The 16,450-nt window shown below is 44.4% G+C and overlaps 1 protein-coding gene across 2 annotated transcripts in view; it reads right to left on the bottom strand.

Moving 5' to 3' along the window:
• LOC142493539 (amine sulfotransferase-like) overlaps window positions 1-8,875 on the bottom strand; it is a 62,514-nt gene extending 53,639 nt beyond the window's left edge. Inside the window, exon 1 of one of the 2 annotated variants that reach the window (XM_075597711.1) lies at window positions 8,640-8,875. The gene's annotated coding sequence lies outside the window, so the exon portion shown is untranslated. Of the gene's footprint in view, window positions 1-5,667; window positions 5,804-8,639 lie in introns of those variants that run through there. The other variant, XM_075597712.1, reaches the window with a different exon arrangement.
• Between the last annotated feature and the right edge of the window lie 7,575 nt (window positions 8,876-16,450).

The following is a 16,450-nucleotide window of genomic DNA, read 5'->3' as shown; positions in this document are numbered from 1 at the left end:
ATGCCTATAACCTGCAGCCATAGTATGAGTACTAGTTGCGGGAATCTATGCCTCCGCTTTGCTGGTTACTGGTTCTCAAGTGACGATCATCTACTGGTCTTTCTATGATCTACACCTCCAGCATCTACCTCTGCAGTCGCCAGAGAAAATGAAGTTATGGGGCCTCCATAGTGAAGGCTACTCCATCAACGGAGTGATTCAAGTGACAAGTGAGGCTGAATATACCGCAGCTTAACACAAACAAGACTCACCCCATGGAAGTGGAAGCGTTGGTGCATCCTGAACCAAGGGAACATTCAAATTCCCCCATCATATAAGAGACCAATGTTGATGTGCTGCGGTCCTTGATCTGGGCGTACCTTAAAGAAGCCGGGGAATTAGGCCAGGTCCATAGTGCCTTCACCCGCGCGGTTGTGTTTTTTAGCCATGGTACTCGCGCTGTCCGTGGGCGTGTCTAGGGGCGTGCCAGTGACGTCACAGAGCTGGTTCGCCCTCATTGGGTGAACCGCTCACGTGACCTGTCTGTCGCGCTGAAAAATCAGTTTAACTGCTTTCTTACGCAACGTGTGCCCCCTCCTGCTTCCGCGCGGAGGCACCCATACGCTGCATGGACACAAACACTGCCTTAAGGCAGTCAGTTCGCTCAGCGTATGGATGCCTCCGCACGGTCTGCAGTACTATGGCCCCAGCCTTACCCTTGTCATCCATGTGGATTTATCCTGCCTTCAAAGAAGAGTGCTACTGAATTTCGGCCCAAGAAGGGTTCGGACAATTCTTCAACCTTGAGAAGGGGTTGACAGAGATTCCACCAGGGTGAGTGAGACACATGGCAGGTGTACCTAACTACCCTGCCTGTGATGAAAGGGACTGGTATTTCTCACTGGAAACCACACCTGAAGAGAACGCGAAGAGAGGATTCAAAATGGTGCCAGAGATGAAGGAGTGGAAGTCCTCGCTTCCTCGACTGTTCACAGTATCCATCCAAAATATCTCGTCTCACACTATTCGGTTTGACGTCGGTCAAGTACTGGGCCAGATATACCCAGCCACTCAAAGAGAACCTCTGGTTCATGTGAATGCTGCTACCATGCGGAAGCCCTTCCCAGATTGCAATTCGACTTCGGAGTATCATCCTTGCCACCTGAGTGGAAGCAACTTAGTGACAAGCTGTCTGAGCGCAAAGAGGTTTCCTCCACCCAGTGAAATGGTTGTAGGCTGTAGCAAAAGTGCTCAACATACGATTCGATTGAACGATGCCACTCCATTCCGAGAGTGCTCCAGACGCATAGCTCCCAGACATGTGGATGATGTGAGGGATTTCCTGAAAGAGATGGAGACTGCTGGAATCGTGACTGAGTCCCGCAGCCCCAACGCATCCCCCATTGTGGTGGTATGGAAGAAGAACGGCTCTGTGCACCTGTGTGTGGACTATCGCACATTGAATCGCCGCACGGTTAGGGATCAGTACACCTTACCTCGGATTGAAGATATCCTTAGTGGCTTGTCAGGCAGTCAGTGGTTCAGCGTGCTGGATCTGCGGTCTGGGTACTACCAGGTCCTCATGAGCCCCGAAAATCAAGAGAAGACAGCGTTTGTCTGCCCCCTTGGGTTTTATCAGTTCACTCGGATGCCCCAAGGCATCTGTGGGGCACCCGCCACTTTCCAGAGATTGATGGAAAATACCATCGGAGACATGAACACCCGAGAGTGTCTGGTCTATCTTGACTATATTATCGTCTTCGGGCGGACACTAGAGGAGCAGGAAGAACACCTCTTGAAGGTCTTGGATAGATTACAGAAGGAAGGCCTCAAGTTGTCCCTTGACAAATGCAGATTCTGCCGCATCTCTGTCACCTATGTGGGCATATCGTGTCCGCGGAAGGAGAGGCCACCGACCCAGCCAAAGTGGAAGCGGTAGTGAACTGGCCTAGGTCTGAGAATTTGATGGAACTCTGTTCCTTCTTGGGATTCTGTGGATACTACCGGAGATTCGTGGAGGGATACTCAATCAAGGCCACCAAAGTTCTCAATAATCTGTTGAGAATCTATCTGGAATACCCTCGGCAAAGAACAGTGACCCTCGAACGCCGTTCATGATAAGTGGACTTCCGCCTGTGAGAAGGCCTTACTGGAGCTGAAGAAGAGTCTTACCGAAGCTCCTGTCCTATGCAGATCCGGCTCAACCATACATGTTGCGTGTCAATGCCAGCTTCAACGGGCTGGGGGCGGTAAAACGTGAAAAACACCCTGCGGGCCTCCGGCCAGTAGCCTATGTGAGTCGCAGTCTGACGCAAAACATTTGTAAGCATTGTCACATAAACCTACTTGTATTGTGAATACTACTGCACCCTGGCAAACATTAACTGGATATTCATGGCCAGTAACACCTTAGTGTTTGCTATAAGTCTCCATGTGCCTGGGAACTGCATTATTTACTGTGAGAGGTTCTTTGATGAATTCCTTTATATGTTCCATTCCTTATGATATAAAGAAAAACCTGGCGCCAAATAGTCAGTGGAATGTCCTGTACTCCTCAAGGGATCCGCACACTTGCTCGACAGACCATGCAAAGAAAAGAACACAAACAAACAAAAATCATAGCGCAACACTGTAGGGTAAGCAGTACTGCACTAATACACACAAACAGTTAAGAATCCTAGCGACTATTAAAATAATTATTTATTAAAAAGAACTATGCCAAGACCGACAATGGCAAATACAAGGAACCGCAGGTCATCCGGAGCACAAAAATTGGAGCCCTACTTACATACAGCAAGGTTTAAACTCGCATGGTAGGAACAAGTCCTAGGTAGAGATGATCTCCCTGGCGGGTGATGCCTCTGCTCCACTGCGGCTCAGACACCAGTCAGTCCTTACGATGGTAACCGGAACAGCTCCGGCCGTGGGGGCTGGTGTGCGGGGTCCACAGCTCTGCACCGCGTGTAGACACACGCCTCACTTCCTCCTACGGAGCAACAGGAAGTCTCTGCGCGCCCGCGCGCGATAGTGCCCGTTGCCTTAAAGGAACAGCTGGCAGGCTGAAGGGAAAGTTGGGCTCCAAGGCCAAATGTCCTTAAACGTCCAAAGTCAGTCAAATAGTGGCTGTGCCACTAGCCCTACGCGTTTCGTAGATGTCACTATTTTTTCTGCACACTGAAACAGTGGATTCACCTGTTCAACTGTGAATCCACTGTTTCAGTGTGCAGAAAAAATAGTGACATCTACGAAACGCGTAGGGCTAGTGGCACAGCCACTATTTGACTGACTTTGGACGTTTAAGGACATTTGGCCTTGGAGCCCAACTTTCCCTTCAGCCTGCCAGCTGTTCCTTTAAGGCAACGGGCACTATCGCGCGCGGGCGCGCAGAGACTTCCTGTTGCTCCGTAGGAGGAAGTGAGGCGTGTGTCTACACGCGGTGCAGAGCTGTGGACCCCGCACACCAGCCCCCACGGCCGGAGCTGTTCCGGTTACCATCGTAAGGACTGACTGGTGTCTGAGCCGCAGTGGAGCAGAGGCATCACCCGCCAGGGAGATCATCTCTACCTAGGACTTGTTCCTACCATGCGAGTTTAAACCTTGCTGTATGTAAGTAGGGCTCCAATTTTTGTGCTCCGGATGACCTGCGGTTCCTTGTATTTGCCATTGTCGGTCTTGGCATAGTTCTTTTTAATAAATAATTATTTTAATAGTCGCTAGGATTCTTAACTGTTTGTGTGTATTAGTGCAGTACTGCTTACCCTACAGTGTTGCGCTATGATTTTTGTTTGTTTGTGTTCTTTTCTTTGCATGGTCTGTCGAGCAAGTGTGCGGATCCCTTGAGGAGTACAGGACATTCCACTGACTATTTGGCGCCAGGTTTTTCTTTATTTTGGTTTATTCTGTTAGTACTGGCAGTATCACCGGGCAGCCATCCTTTATTATAAGTTTTTTAATATCACACTGTGTATTACACTTTAGCGCTAGTTCACATTTTTTTCTTCACCATTCCTTATGATATGTTGCATTGATTAATGTGGGAGCATGTCCACTTGTGCTGCCTTGATGCCTCAGTGTTTCCTACTTAGCTCTGTTGTTTCTGTTTTGATGTTGTGAGCGGCCATTTTTAATGTCCACACATATTAACAGACTAACCATTTAATTTATATCATTCATTGATATTATTGTACAGGTCACCCAACATTTAATAGTGTATGCTTATGATGTTATTTGTCCATTTCTAAATCTGCCTATGCTCAGTCCTCTGCCTATACCTGATTAAAACCTTACCTTGTGTATGTACATAGCCACTCCCTGGTTGTTGCTTAGCAACACTTTCCCCACTCCTTACGTGTTCACTATGAATACATACTTCCTTTTGGGTATTTAAGTGTGTGGCTCCCAGCAGACATGTTACCAGGGTTGTCACCTTCGACTGACGGCCAACCTGGGTTTTTTTTTTAAATGACAGTGCTGCCATGACAACGGGACACCATGTACCGTCACATGGCGTCAAGTTGCCATGACAACGTGGCACCACATGACGTCATGACATCATGTGACGTCTCATTGTCATGGCAACGGGCATCACGGGATGCTGTTACATCACGTGACGTTCCCGTTGGCATAGCAACGCAGCACCATTTGATGCCGCACAGCCATATTGACAGTTGTCACCCTGCTGTTGTAGGTACAGATATGAAATATGGTATCCTTTCTGACAGAAAGGGACAGAAGAGAAAGACTGTGGGTATTTCTTTTAGTGTTTCCCTGCAGTGGGAGTAATAGATGTGAGCGGCGGTCTGTCCTGTCTGTGTCACCCTAAAGTGTGATGGACAGATGTCAGGGACTGAGTCCTTTCTGTCTATGCCACCTTGCAATGGGAGGGACAGATGTGAGGGACTGGGAGACCTGTCTGTGTTACGCCGCAGTAAGCGGGACTGTGGGTCCTTCCTTTCTGTATCACCCTGCAGTAGGAGTGACCGGTGTGAGGGACTGTGGGCATTTCTGCTCATGTCACGCTTCACTGGGAGGATAGATTTGAGGCAATGGGGGGGATGATGTCCTCTCTGTCAGTGTCACCCTGATATGTGAGGGACAGGTGTACAGATGTAAGCTGCTATTGGTTCTCTCTCTCAGTCAACCTGCAGTGGGAGGTACAGATGTGAGGGACCGTCCATTCTCTGTGTCTCCCAGCAGTAGGAGGGACTATGTGTCCTTTCTGTGTGTATAATCCTGCAGAAGGAAGGACAGGTGTGAGTGACAATATCCTTTCTGTCTGTGTCACCCTGATGTGTGAGGGACAGATATAAGCTGCTGTGGGTCCATTCTCTCTGTCACCCTGCAGTGAGATGGACAGATGTGAGTGACTATGGGTCCTTTCTGTCGTGTCCCCCTGCAGTGGGAGGGAAAGATGTGAGGGGCTATGTGTCCTGTCTGTGTCCGCCTGCAGCGGGAGTGACAGATGTGAGGGGCTGTGTGTCCTGTCTGTGTATCCCTGCAGTGGGAGTGACAGATGTGAGGGGCTGTGTGTCCTGTCTGTGTATCCCTGCAGTGGAAGTGACAGATGTGATGGGCTATGTGTCCTGTCTGTGTATCCCTGCAGTGGGAGGGACATATATGAGGGGCTGTGTGTCTTGTCTGTGTTTGCCATCACCCCACATGTCTATCTGTGATGTCTCTTCCACTTACTCAGCCTCTGTCTCTTTCTCTCTCCGCAACTACACTGATTGAGATTGGCCGTCTCTTGTCATGTGGTCTCTCGTCTGCAGGGTCTTCTGGGAGTTGTAGTCCTGCTTCTCTTCCATTACAATTTTATTTACAGACATGTGAACTACAAGTCACAGAATCCTGTGTAAAACTGACATCATAATGATTCAACCTATCAACGCAGAGCTGTGGTAACCACAACCCTCCCCCTCCCACACAAGGCTGCAGCAAGTTATTCTGTTTTCTGAAATGCTTAAAGCACTCACATTCATGTGAGCACGTCACTGCCGTCCAGACCACACGCCCACCCGGAGATTTTAGGGACAAACCCGTAGCCCGGAGAAGGGGATGCCAAACCCGAAGTCTCCGGGTGAAACCCGGAGAGGTGGCAACCCCGCATGTTACCCCTGAAGGTCTGATTAAACCCATGGGGACTGAAGTGCCGGGCATATGTGTGCATTTTGGACCCAATAAACTACTTTTTGTGATTATCGCTTGTGTTGTGCCGGTATATTGGATCTCTAGGGACCCTTACAGACTGTAACTATTTATCCTTTACGAGTGAAAGGGAACGATAGACAGCACTCTGATAGTGTTAAATATATTTGAAGTGTGATGGTGGTCCGCGCAAGCTCGTAGAACTCCAGATGACGATGAAGAATGAAATAAAACAGAATGATACACAGTATTAGTGCATGGATCAACGTGTGTGGGTGGAAAGGGGGAGGGGGGGGAGAAGGGCTGGAAAAGGGAGGGGTATTAGTGAATGTCACTAAATATACAATAAATGAAACATCAATGGTTAGTTTCAGTGACTCACACGGGCTTGTGTGAGACTTCACCCTCAACGATGGATGTGGTGGGTAAATGCAAACTCCTGAAACTCCTGAAACGGAGCAATAGTAAACAAAAAACTCACACGGCCATATGTGAGTTAGTTCCCTCAGTGGGTAATCACAGCTGAGGGAACTAACTCACATATGGCCGTGTGAGTTTTTTGTTTACTATTGCTCCGTTTCAGGAGTTTGCATTTACCCACCACATCCATCGTTGAGGGTGAAGTCTCACACAAGCCCGTGTGAGTCACTGAAACTAACCATTGATGTTTCATTTATTGTATATTTAGTGACATTCACTAATACCCCTCCCTTTTCCAGCCCTTCTCCCCCCCCCTCCCCCTTTCCCCTTTCCACCCACACACATTGATCCATGCACTAATACTGTGTATCATTCTGTTTTATTTCATTCTTCATCGTCATCTGGAGTTCTACGAGCTTGCGCGGACCACCATCACACTTCAATTGCAACTATAAGAAGGACTCGGGGTCAACTTCTAACAGGTCAAGCAGCAGCAAAAACCAACAACAGGGCCAGTATACAACTTTATACCATGTCATACTATTATACACTTTCTGGCACACAGTTTTAAAATTCCTAGGCGTTCAAATATTTTTTAGCCACATATTTTAGGGAGCGCCCCAGTTTTACACCCAGTGTTAAATATATGCAATTACAGGGTGCACGGAACAAAAGGGGACCCTTATTCCCCTGTATAGTACTAACAAATCTACGTAAGTACCAGCACTCACTGTCTAATAGCTAAATGATGAAAAGAATTGTAATGCAGAATAAACATTTAATAATAAATTAAATAAATTAAATAAACTACTTTTTGTGATTATCGCTTGTGCTGTGCCGGTATATTGGATCTCTAGGGACCCTTACAGACTGTAACTATTTATCCTTTACGAGTAAAAGGGGACGATAGACAGCACTCTGATAGTGTTAAATATATGCAATTGCAGGGTGCACGGAACAAAAGGGGACACTTATTCCCCTGTATAGAACTAACAAATCTACGTAAGTACCAGCACTCACTGTCTAATAGCTAAATGATGAAAACAGTTGTAATGCAGAATAAACATTTAATAATAAAACGAACCAGAAATAAATCAAATGTGTTTGTAGAAACCAGTATCATAAATGGGCATGTCACAAAGTGAGGGGTGGGGGGGGGGGTGGGAAGGAAAAGGGGAAAAAACATGAAACACAAGGAATATACACAAAAAAAACAGAGAACGGAAAGTATGCTAGGGGGGCGACGTTTCCAGGGACTACCTCTTCATCTGGCCCATTCCCCCTGGTCCAAAAGGACCCAGAGATACTTCCCTAAGCCTCCCTTCCCCTATAACTGGTCAAATCAGACACCCCTGAAAATAGATAGCAAACATACAGTGTAGGCTAAATACAGCTAAACAGCTAATAGCAGGGTAGCAAGAATCCACTCAAGTCAATGCCAGTAGTTCAAGTACCACAAGAAACTGTGGGCAATGGTACAGTAAAGGCTGAACACAGCTTGTAAGAAAGCAGCTTGAAAAGAAGCACCAGGAGTCCACAACAGTCAATGAAAGGTTAATGTGAAAAGCAAATGAAGACAAACCAGAAATAAATCAAATGTGTTTGCAGAAACCAGTATCATAAATGGACATGTCACAAAGTGAGGGGTGGGGGGGGGGGGCGTTTTGGGGGGGGGAGGAAAAGGGGAAAAAACATGAAACACAAGGAATATACACAAAAAACGGAGAACGGAAAGTATGCTAGGGGGGCGACGTTTCGAGGGACTACCTCTTCATCTGGCCCATTCCCCCTGGTCCAAAAGGACCCAGAGATACTTCCCTAAGCCTCCCTTCCCCTATAACTGGTCAAATCAGACACCCCTGAAAATAGATAGCAAACATACAGTGTAGGCTAAATACAGCTACACAGCTAATAGCAGGGCAGCAAGAATCCACTCAAGTCAATGCCAGTAGTTCAAGTACCACAAGAAACTGTGGGCAATGGTACAGTAAAGGCTGAACACAGCTTGTAAGAAAGCAGCTTGCAAAGAAGCACCAGGAGTCCACAACAATCAATGAAAGGTTAATGGGAAAAGCAAATGAAGACAGTAATCAAACCCTCAGTGGCTCTGCTCCTTCTGCTCGTGTGGAGTGCTGAGGAGTGAGATAGCAGTCTCAGCTGTTATATGTAGTAGCTCTGGCCGCCGCTCGCTCCGCAGTGTCCTGTGAATGAAGTCACGCGATTCTCCTCTTGCAGGCTAGCATCTGTCAACGTGGCATTTCCTAACTGCGCGTGCGCCAGCTGTTATCCCCCTCTGATCGTGAAGGGAAATCACTGCACATGTGCAAGTAATCTCAATCTGCCTCTGACTCCAGTAAACAGCACAGTCTCACAGTGATGCAGGGGAAAGTGAAGACAGCACTCCTGGTGGTCAGTACAGCAGCTCCACCTTGTGGTGCTTGATGCTCTCGCAGTCACTTGTAAGAAAAACATAAAAGGGATGTGGAGCACAATAAGATTAGTACTGATTCAATACTTGGACTCAATATATGACCCTGTCTAAATGAAAGATACAAGATAGCCCCCTTCACTAAGAGACCCAGGGAAATAGATAAAATCTATGCAATATAAAAACCTGAATAAACCTTAATAGATAAACCATAGGAAAAAAGACTGAATAAGTCACTGAAAGAGAAGAAATCAGAGACTTACCCACAGTTTAGGGACTGGACAGAGGTAGGTAGAAATGACCATGGTGTCAGGATGGATCACTCACAAGCCAAAATCCAGACGCCACTGAACCCACACTCAATGATCTATAGAGCAATTAGACCCGTAGTGTCTATCCATTGCGTTTCTCTCTGTAATAGCATCCTCTGTAGGTCCCCTCCGCACCGCTTTCTCCCCACACTATCAATGACCTTGTACCTCAGCTGGCTGGCATTATGCCCTGCTTGTGTGAAGTGATGGGCAACTGGTGCGTCAGGATCACCCCTGCGGATGGCTGCTTTGTGTTGTCGAATCCTATCCTTCACCTGTTACGTCGTCTCACCCACATAACCAAGTCCACACAGGCATTTAATGAGATATATTACGTTTTTAGACATACATGTGTAGAAATCCTTAATCTGGTACATCTGTCCAGTATGGGGATGTCGAAAAGTGAGACCCTCTTGCATACTATTGCATTGACTACAGTTCAAACATCTATAGCAGCCCAATTTAGGGGTGCCCAGGAAAGTCTGTCGCCTCTCAGTACCCCCAATGTCCGCTCTCACAAGTCTATCTTTGATGTTTCTACCCCTTTTATAGGAAAACAGGGGTTTGAATGTGAAGACTGAAGATAGGAAAGAATCATTCTGTAATAAAGGCCAATGCCTAAGTATGATGTTTTTAATTCTACCTGATTGAGTGTTGAAGGTAGTCACAAAAGGTATTGAAAATTGCTTCCCTGGGCGGTCACCCTGTGGTGTACCCTTTAAAAGATTATCCCTAGGGATGGTCTCTGCCTTGTCATGTTGTGTCTTCAATAATGATTTAGGGTACCCTCTATTCCTAAATTTATCCTGCATTATGTCTAGGGTATCCTTAATACCATCAGGGGTACTGATGATTCTTTTAGTCCTTAGAAACTGACTGTATGGTAGACCCTGTGTCGTGCCAGGGGGGTGAAAACTGCTATAATGCAGTAAATTGTTTCTGTCCGTAGGTTTGGTGAACATATTGGATTCCAGTCTATTGTTCACTACCGAGATGGTCGTATCCAAAAAGTTAACAGAGATGTCACTAAACTGACATGTGAACCCGATAGTGTCTCTTGCCTTGTTGATGTCAGAGATAAATGACAACAGTGATCCCACATCCCCTAGCCATATCAGGAACACATCGTCGATGTAGCGAACCCACATATGCCCATGGTTGATGAACACTGGATGAGGATAAATAAATTCATCCTCAAATCTTGCCATAAAGATATTAGCATATGTGGGTGCGACATTCGACCCCATGGCCGTCCCTTGCACCTGGATGTAGAAGGTATCCTCAAAGAGAAAATAATTCTCCTTGAGGATAATCCCTAGAAGATCTAATTTCAGCATTTGTTCCCTTGGCGTATATAAGCCTCCAGAGGCCAACGTCTCCTTTACAGCTGTGATCCCTGCATCATGTGGAATAGAAGTGTACAGGCTATTGACGTCAAGGGTAGCTAGTAAAACACTAGTAGTGAACAATGGGATTAAAGCTATCTTGTTCAAAAAATGTGATGTATCTTGAATAAAAGACCTGGCGCTATCCACAAACGGTCTCAGTAATTTGTCCAAGAAAATTGCACAGGGCTGAAAGATTGAGTCTGTACCGGCTACTATGGGTCTGCCAGGGGGGGATACCAGGCTCTTGTGTATCTTTGGTAATATATAAAATACCGGAGTAATAGGATATTTTTTCATAATGAAGTCCTTTTGTTTTTTAGTGATTACGCAGCCCTCATAAACCATATCTACAACCTCTGAAATCCTCCTAGTAACATCAAAGAGCGGATTATGATCAATGACCCTATAATTACACATATCCTCTAATTGTCTCAATATTTCTTTCCTATAATCTGACCGACTTATTATCACTATTGCCCCTCCTTTGTCAGCTGGTTTGATAATAATATCTGAATCAGACTCTAACCGTGATAATGGCCATTTCCTTCTTAGAGAAATTGGTATTTTTAGGCCGTGTCTTATTTGTCTTCAATCCCATTGGCTGTAATACCATGTGATATAGCCACGTGGTTTTAAGGATGTGACGTACCTCATTTTGACATCTTTAATATAACAAAAAAGGTGGGCGGGCACATGATACAGCATTCAATCAGATTGACATTGTACATCTGACCTAAAAAGGTGAATCCCAAGCCCTTTATAATGCCTGGACGCCTCATTTAACAGGAAGAAGATGACGAGAGAGAATATACTGTTCTGGATTGATCATTGGGTTTGGATTGACAGATGAAGATAGAAAATTAAAGAAAATAAATAAATAATGACAGATGAAGAAAGTAGAAGGTGATAGAAGATAAAAGAAAGAAGAATTTTGTTACCTTTTCCGGATCTTCAAGGTGGATGGCGTTGGATTGACTTTGATGACGTAGCGGTACGAGAGCTTGCAGAATCGCCAGGATTCGGAGGTTCAACATTTCAAAAGTTAAGAAAAATATTTCATTTATGTAATTATATTTTTATGTTTTTTATTGCCCATTGACTGATAATGTATTAATCTGTGGCGATTTAGGGTACAGATCAATACAGTGACATATTTTTTCTATTGATTGTTGTTTTTTAGTTTTCTGTTTATTGTTTGGCTTAAATTGTTTGTAATTTGGATGGCTTGTTTGTTTTTAATTTTCCGATTGTTTAGCGTTTTTAATTAATGATTTCTTTTGTTGGCTACTGGTTTTAATTGATGTGTTGGCTAGTGGTTTTATTAATTAATTGATTTGTTGGCTAGTAGTTAAAATGGATTAATTGTTTTGGCTAATGTTTAAAATTAATCAATTGTTTTGTTGGTTAGTGCTTTTATTTATTAAATTGATTAGTTGGTTAGTGCTTCAATTTATTAAATTGATTGGTTGGTTAGTGCTTTGATTTATTAAATAGATTTGTTAGCTAGTGCTTTTATTTAATTGGGGTGTTTAGGTGCATGTGTATATCCTTTTATTATTTTGTATTTTTGGCAATCGTGCTTTTTTATTAGGGTGACCATTGACTTCTATCATATTGTATGGGTATGATGTACTACTATGCCAATCAATGGGTGCAGGGTGGGTCTAGTGGGCCTGGGGTGGGTGGTTAGGCTTCCTGTGGCTTTTCTGTGGGAAGCGGGGGAGGGTGGGTTAACCCAATAATTACTATAGCGGCATGCTATTTATTTATGCTAGCTGGCTAATGTTTTATTTAATAATGGGCAAATGAGCTATTATCCATATCTGGATAATAGTTATTTTGCCCATTACAGTACTGTATGTGTTGGGGAGGGGAGGAGGGTATTTATTTAAATATGTTGAAAACAAAACGTTGGACACATGATTGGTACCGCAGGCCAGCGAGGACAAGCGGGGACCACCCGATGGCCCCAAGACACCCGCTGGGACCACCTGAGGATCCCCGGACACCCACAGGGATTACCCGAGGGCCCCCAGACACCTACGGGGAGCCGCCTCTCCCTGCTCAAATCTCGTCCGAAATGAATGTTTTTTAATATAAATTTTATTACTAGTGTAGATGAGCAGGGGGTCTCCGGAGCAGAACCGCGTTGATGTGAGGTCCGGGGACCCCCTGCATCCCGAGATACAGGGGTGCTGATATCTCCTATTCATTTAAATGTCACGGGACCATGGGAATAAAATACATAGAAGTTACCAGCACCCCATAACGGGGCCTGTATCTTGGGAAGCAGGGGTCCCTGGACCTGAAATCAACAGTTGTGCTCCGGAATCCCCCTGCTCATCTACATTAGTAATAAAATTTATATTAAAAAACATTAATTTTGGGCGACATTTGCGCAGGGAGAGGCGGCTCTCTCCGAGCAGCTCTTTCTGCAGCTGAAAGAAATGGCCGGGTAAGGCCTTTTCATGGGGGCGATGATCACGTCGCTGGCCAGTTTTGCAAATATTGCTATCACCGGTATTCTGGGCTTTCTGCATAACATGATAGCAACGCTGTCAAAACTGCGATTTTAAACAGCCCGGCAATTTATCCCCCCCACCCCCCCCCCCCGGCACTTAAAAATAAAATAAAGGATTTCCACAAATATTAGAAAACTACTGCAAAATAATGCGTGTGTTGATCAATTATTGAATGATACAAAAATATTCACTGTTCACTTGTTGAAAATCCCAGTCTGTTTATAAGACGGCTTTTATATGTACAGTAGTTCATGCAGGAATTAAAATTTAACTAAAGAGCAATTAGTTCTTGACTTATTGGATAAAATATGTACTCTGGTGTTACAGTGATCTAAAGGGCAACTCAGGTCACAAAACAAAATGTTTTAAATTGAAGGTTCAAAGTACTTTTTAAATAGCCAGTGTCTGCACAAGTGACAAAAATTATTTGTGGAGCCAACACAACCAGCTTGTGCAAGGAAGAGTTAACTAAGAATCAATAGTTCTCTGATAGGAAAGCACATATTACAGAATAGTGATGCATCTATCCATAAAGAAAACAATTAATGGTTTCAAAATAAAAGCCTGCCATCTTGTTCCTCAGCTCTCATGTAAAGCAAATAACAGAGAAACAAAGTACTTTGCTCGAAATGACTGCTTTGTTATTTTAGGAAACTAATGTCTCCTTGTTGTTGGATGCTACTTAGGGATTAGATCATTTAGAAAAAGACAAAGCTGAGAAGAGAAGAAAGTAATCCCTTTTGCATTTAGTGTACTCCAAACAATGGTGAAAATATATACTGTACATATGTACAGTGTTTACTATAATAAGGTGGAGGATATTGAATGATTGCACTGTAATTATATAATTATCTTGCTTGTTAAAATTGACCTTTTATTATTAAATCCTTAAATGAAATTGGTAACCAGGCTGTGAAAAAAAAAACCCTGGTCCTCACAGTATTATAACAATTTGCAGCCTTAGAAAACCGTATGCAGGCTGCTAGCAAACTACAGTAAGAATGTACACAAGAAAACACTTTGTGGCGCTCTAGCACTCAGTGATAATAAGGCACATTGATAGCAGTGATTACAGTAAAATATAGTAGCAGTGATTAGTGCATAATAAATCCAAAATATGCCTCCACTCAACCCTTTTTTAGACTGTTTAGCAAGTCTAATCCAAACATATACATTATCTCTAAACAATGAGGGGAGCGGTGGCTGTACAAAAATAAAAACTACATAGAGTAGTAACAGTGGTGAAAAGAAGGTAAATCTTCTAAGGTCCTTCTCACACTTTGGACAATGTCGTATCCGGTATGCTCAAAAGATAAGAAGAGACAACAATAGTGTAGATGGAACAGACGATTTACTCCCACACAAAACCCCTGATTCAAGGTTTACATCAAGTCAGAAATAACAAGCAGTAGTGTTTGTGTCCGAGAGCCGAGTGTGCTGCAGACCAGCTAAAGGCTGGTGCAAAAGATATTGCAAGCTTCATAAAAGCATTTTATTTTAGTTTAACTGCAAACGATTGATGCCGACGGAGACCCCACGGGGGGAGGGGAGGGGGGTTTATTGGTAGGTACTGTTGTAGGTATTTTAATGTTTATTGGGGTAAAGGGATTGGGTGAAGGGGGTACTTGGCCAAGGGTGGGTGGTTAGGCCTACCGGTGAGTAGCAGGAGGGGTTAACCCCATTACCATAGCGGTTATGAAAGGGTTAACTCATTCCGCAACCTTTCCGGAGGCCTAACTACCCACATTGGGCCAAGTACCCCCTTCATTCACCCCCTCTGTAATTATTGCTGACTTTGAAGTACTTTGAAGGACTTTGTATTTACCTTCTCGGTACCCACACTGATCCTATCACTTTGGATTACTCTGCGGTCGGACATAGGAGTGCTCCAGCAGGTCACTTTAGGGCACTATAGGCTGCACACATACTAGCCTATTGGTTCACCTGGCGGCACTCCGGTTCTGAAGCCATGCGATCGGACACCTTAGGGTCCTCCTGAAGAAGTGTCATATGACGCGAAACACGTAGAGGTGACATCATCACGCTGCAGAGAGAACACGTGGCGACGCGAGCCAAGGTAGCTGCGGTCATCCCCTAGCTTTGTATGGGTGCAGTCTCGATCCAGTGTAAGCTGTGACCATCTAGCAACACATTGGACATTTTCCCATCTTTTGAGCCGTGGGTTTTGGATTAGTGGAACCCCCGTTAGCGCTTCGGTTTTGTGGATGTTTGGGTCTACGAGGATCCCATTTTATTATGTCAATTTTATTTAGTCAATTTATAAAAGTTTTAATGAATTTTGACTTATTGTGTGTTTTCTCTTTTTGCGCTTCCTTTTTTATGCATGATGCGATCGGACACACATGATGTCCCCTCACCTACCGGCCAGCAACCAGTGGACTCTGTATCTCTTTTACACTAGCTGCTTGATTGGGGGCTATACAGCTTGCATTTTCCACCCCATGGCAACTAGAGAATGTTTCCACACTACCAGGATGGCTATTAGTGTCACCTGGCAGTCCTATCGCTAGCCTGCATGTTAATTGGTGTTAGCATCCCCAGTGTATTCAGTAGATAGCGCCTAGATTGCACATTATTACTGTACAGCCACTATTATACAGTATCACCTACACATGCTTAGCACAGGTCACATTTTCTATTGTGTGATGCCTTGCACCAAATAATAAGAGACAGTAGGCTCCCACCTACGTGCTAAAACTAGGCAGACCTGACAAAGGTATCTGACTTAATATACACCATCTTGGAATGGAGGGTTGCTATCATATAGACACCAGTTCAGCTTTAGTTGATAAACAACAAACCATATTATTTACACTCATTAAAAAGATAGTGGACAATAAATTCCATCGAGCTCGCTCATGGAGATTAAAACCCATGACCTTGCAGGTGATAGAATCTATACTAACCTATCACGCATGCTGGATCCTGAACACTTAACATAGTGTCTACATAGCAGGATCAACTTTTTGTGTTTAATTTTTGTTTTAACTACCTTTATTTTAATTGGATATCAATAAAGTTTGTTTTTAATTTTTTCACTAACCATCCGGGTGATAATAGAGTGCGCATACTAGGTTACAATACACCCAAGCTCACCAGTAGGAGAAGCCGTAATCTAAAGGACATCCTAGTGAAGAGTCATTTTCAAGTAAAACCACATACAACCTGGATTGACAAGAAACCCATTGGTTCATATGCATGCGGCCGTTGCAGTGCTTGCAGATACATACCTAAGAG

The sequence above is a fragment of the Ascaphus truei genome, chromosome 4 (assembly GCF_040206685.1).
Source record: "Ascaphus truei isolate aAscTru1 chromosome 4, aAscTru1.hap1, whole genome shotgun sequence".
In the NCBI taxonomy this organism is placed as follows: domain Eukaryota; kingdom Metazoa; phylum Chordata; class Amphibia; order Anura; family Ascaphidae; genus Ascaphus; species Ascaphus truei.
The sequence above is the reverse complement of the archived record's forward strand: the minus strand, read 5'-3'. Positions and strand labels throughout refer to the sequence as shown.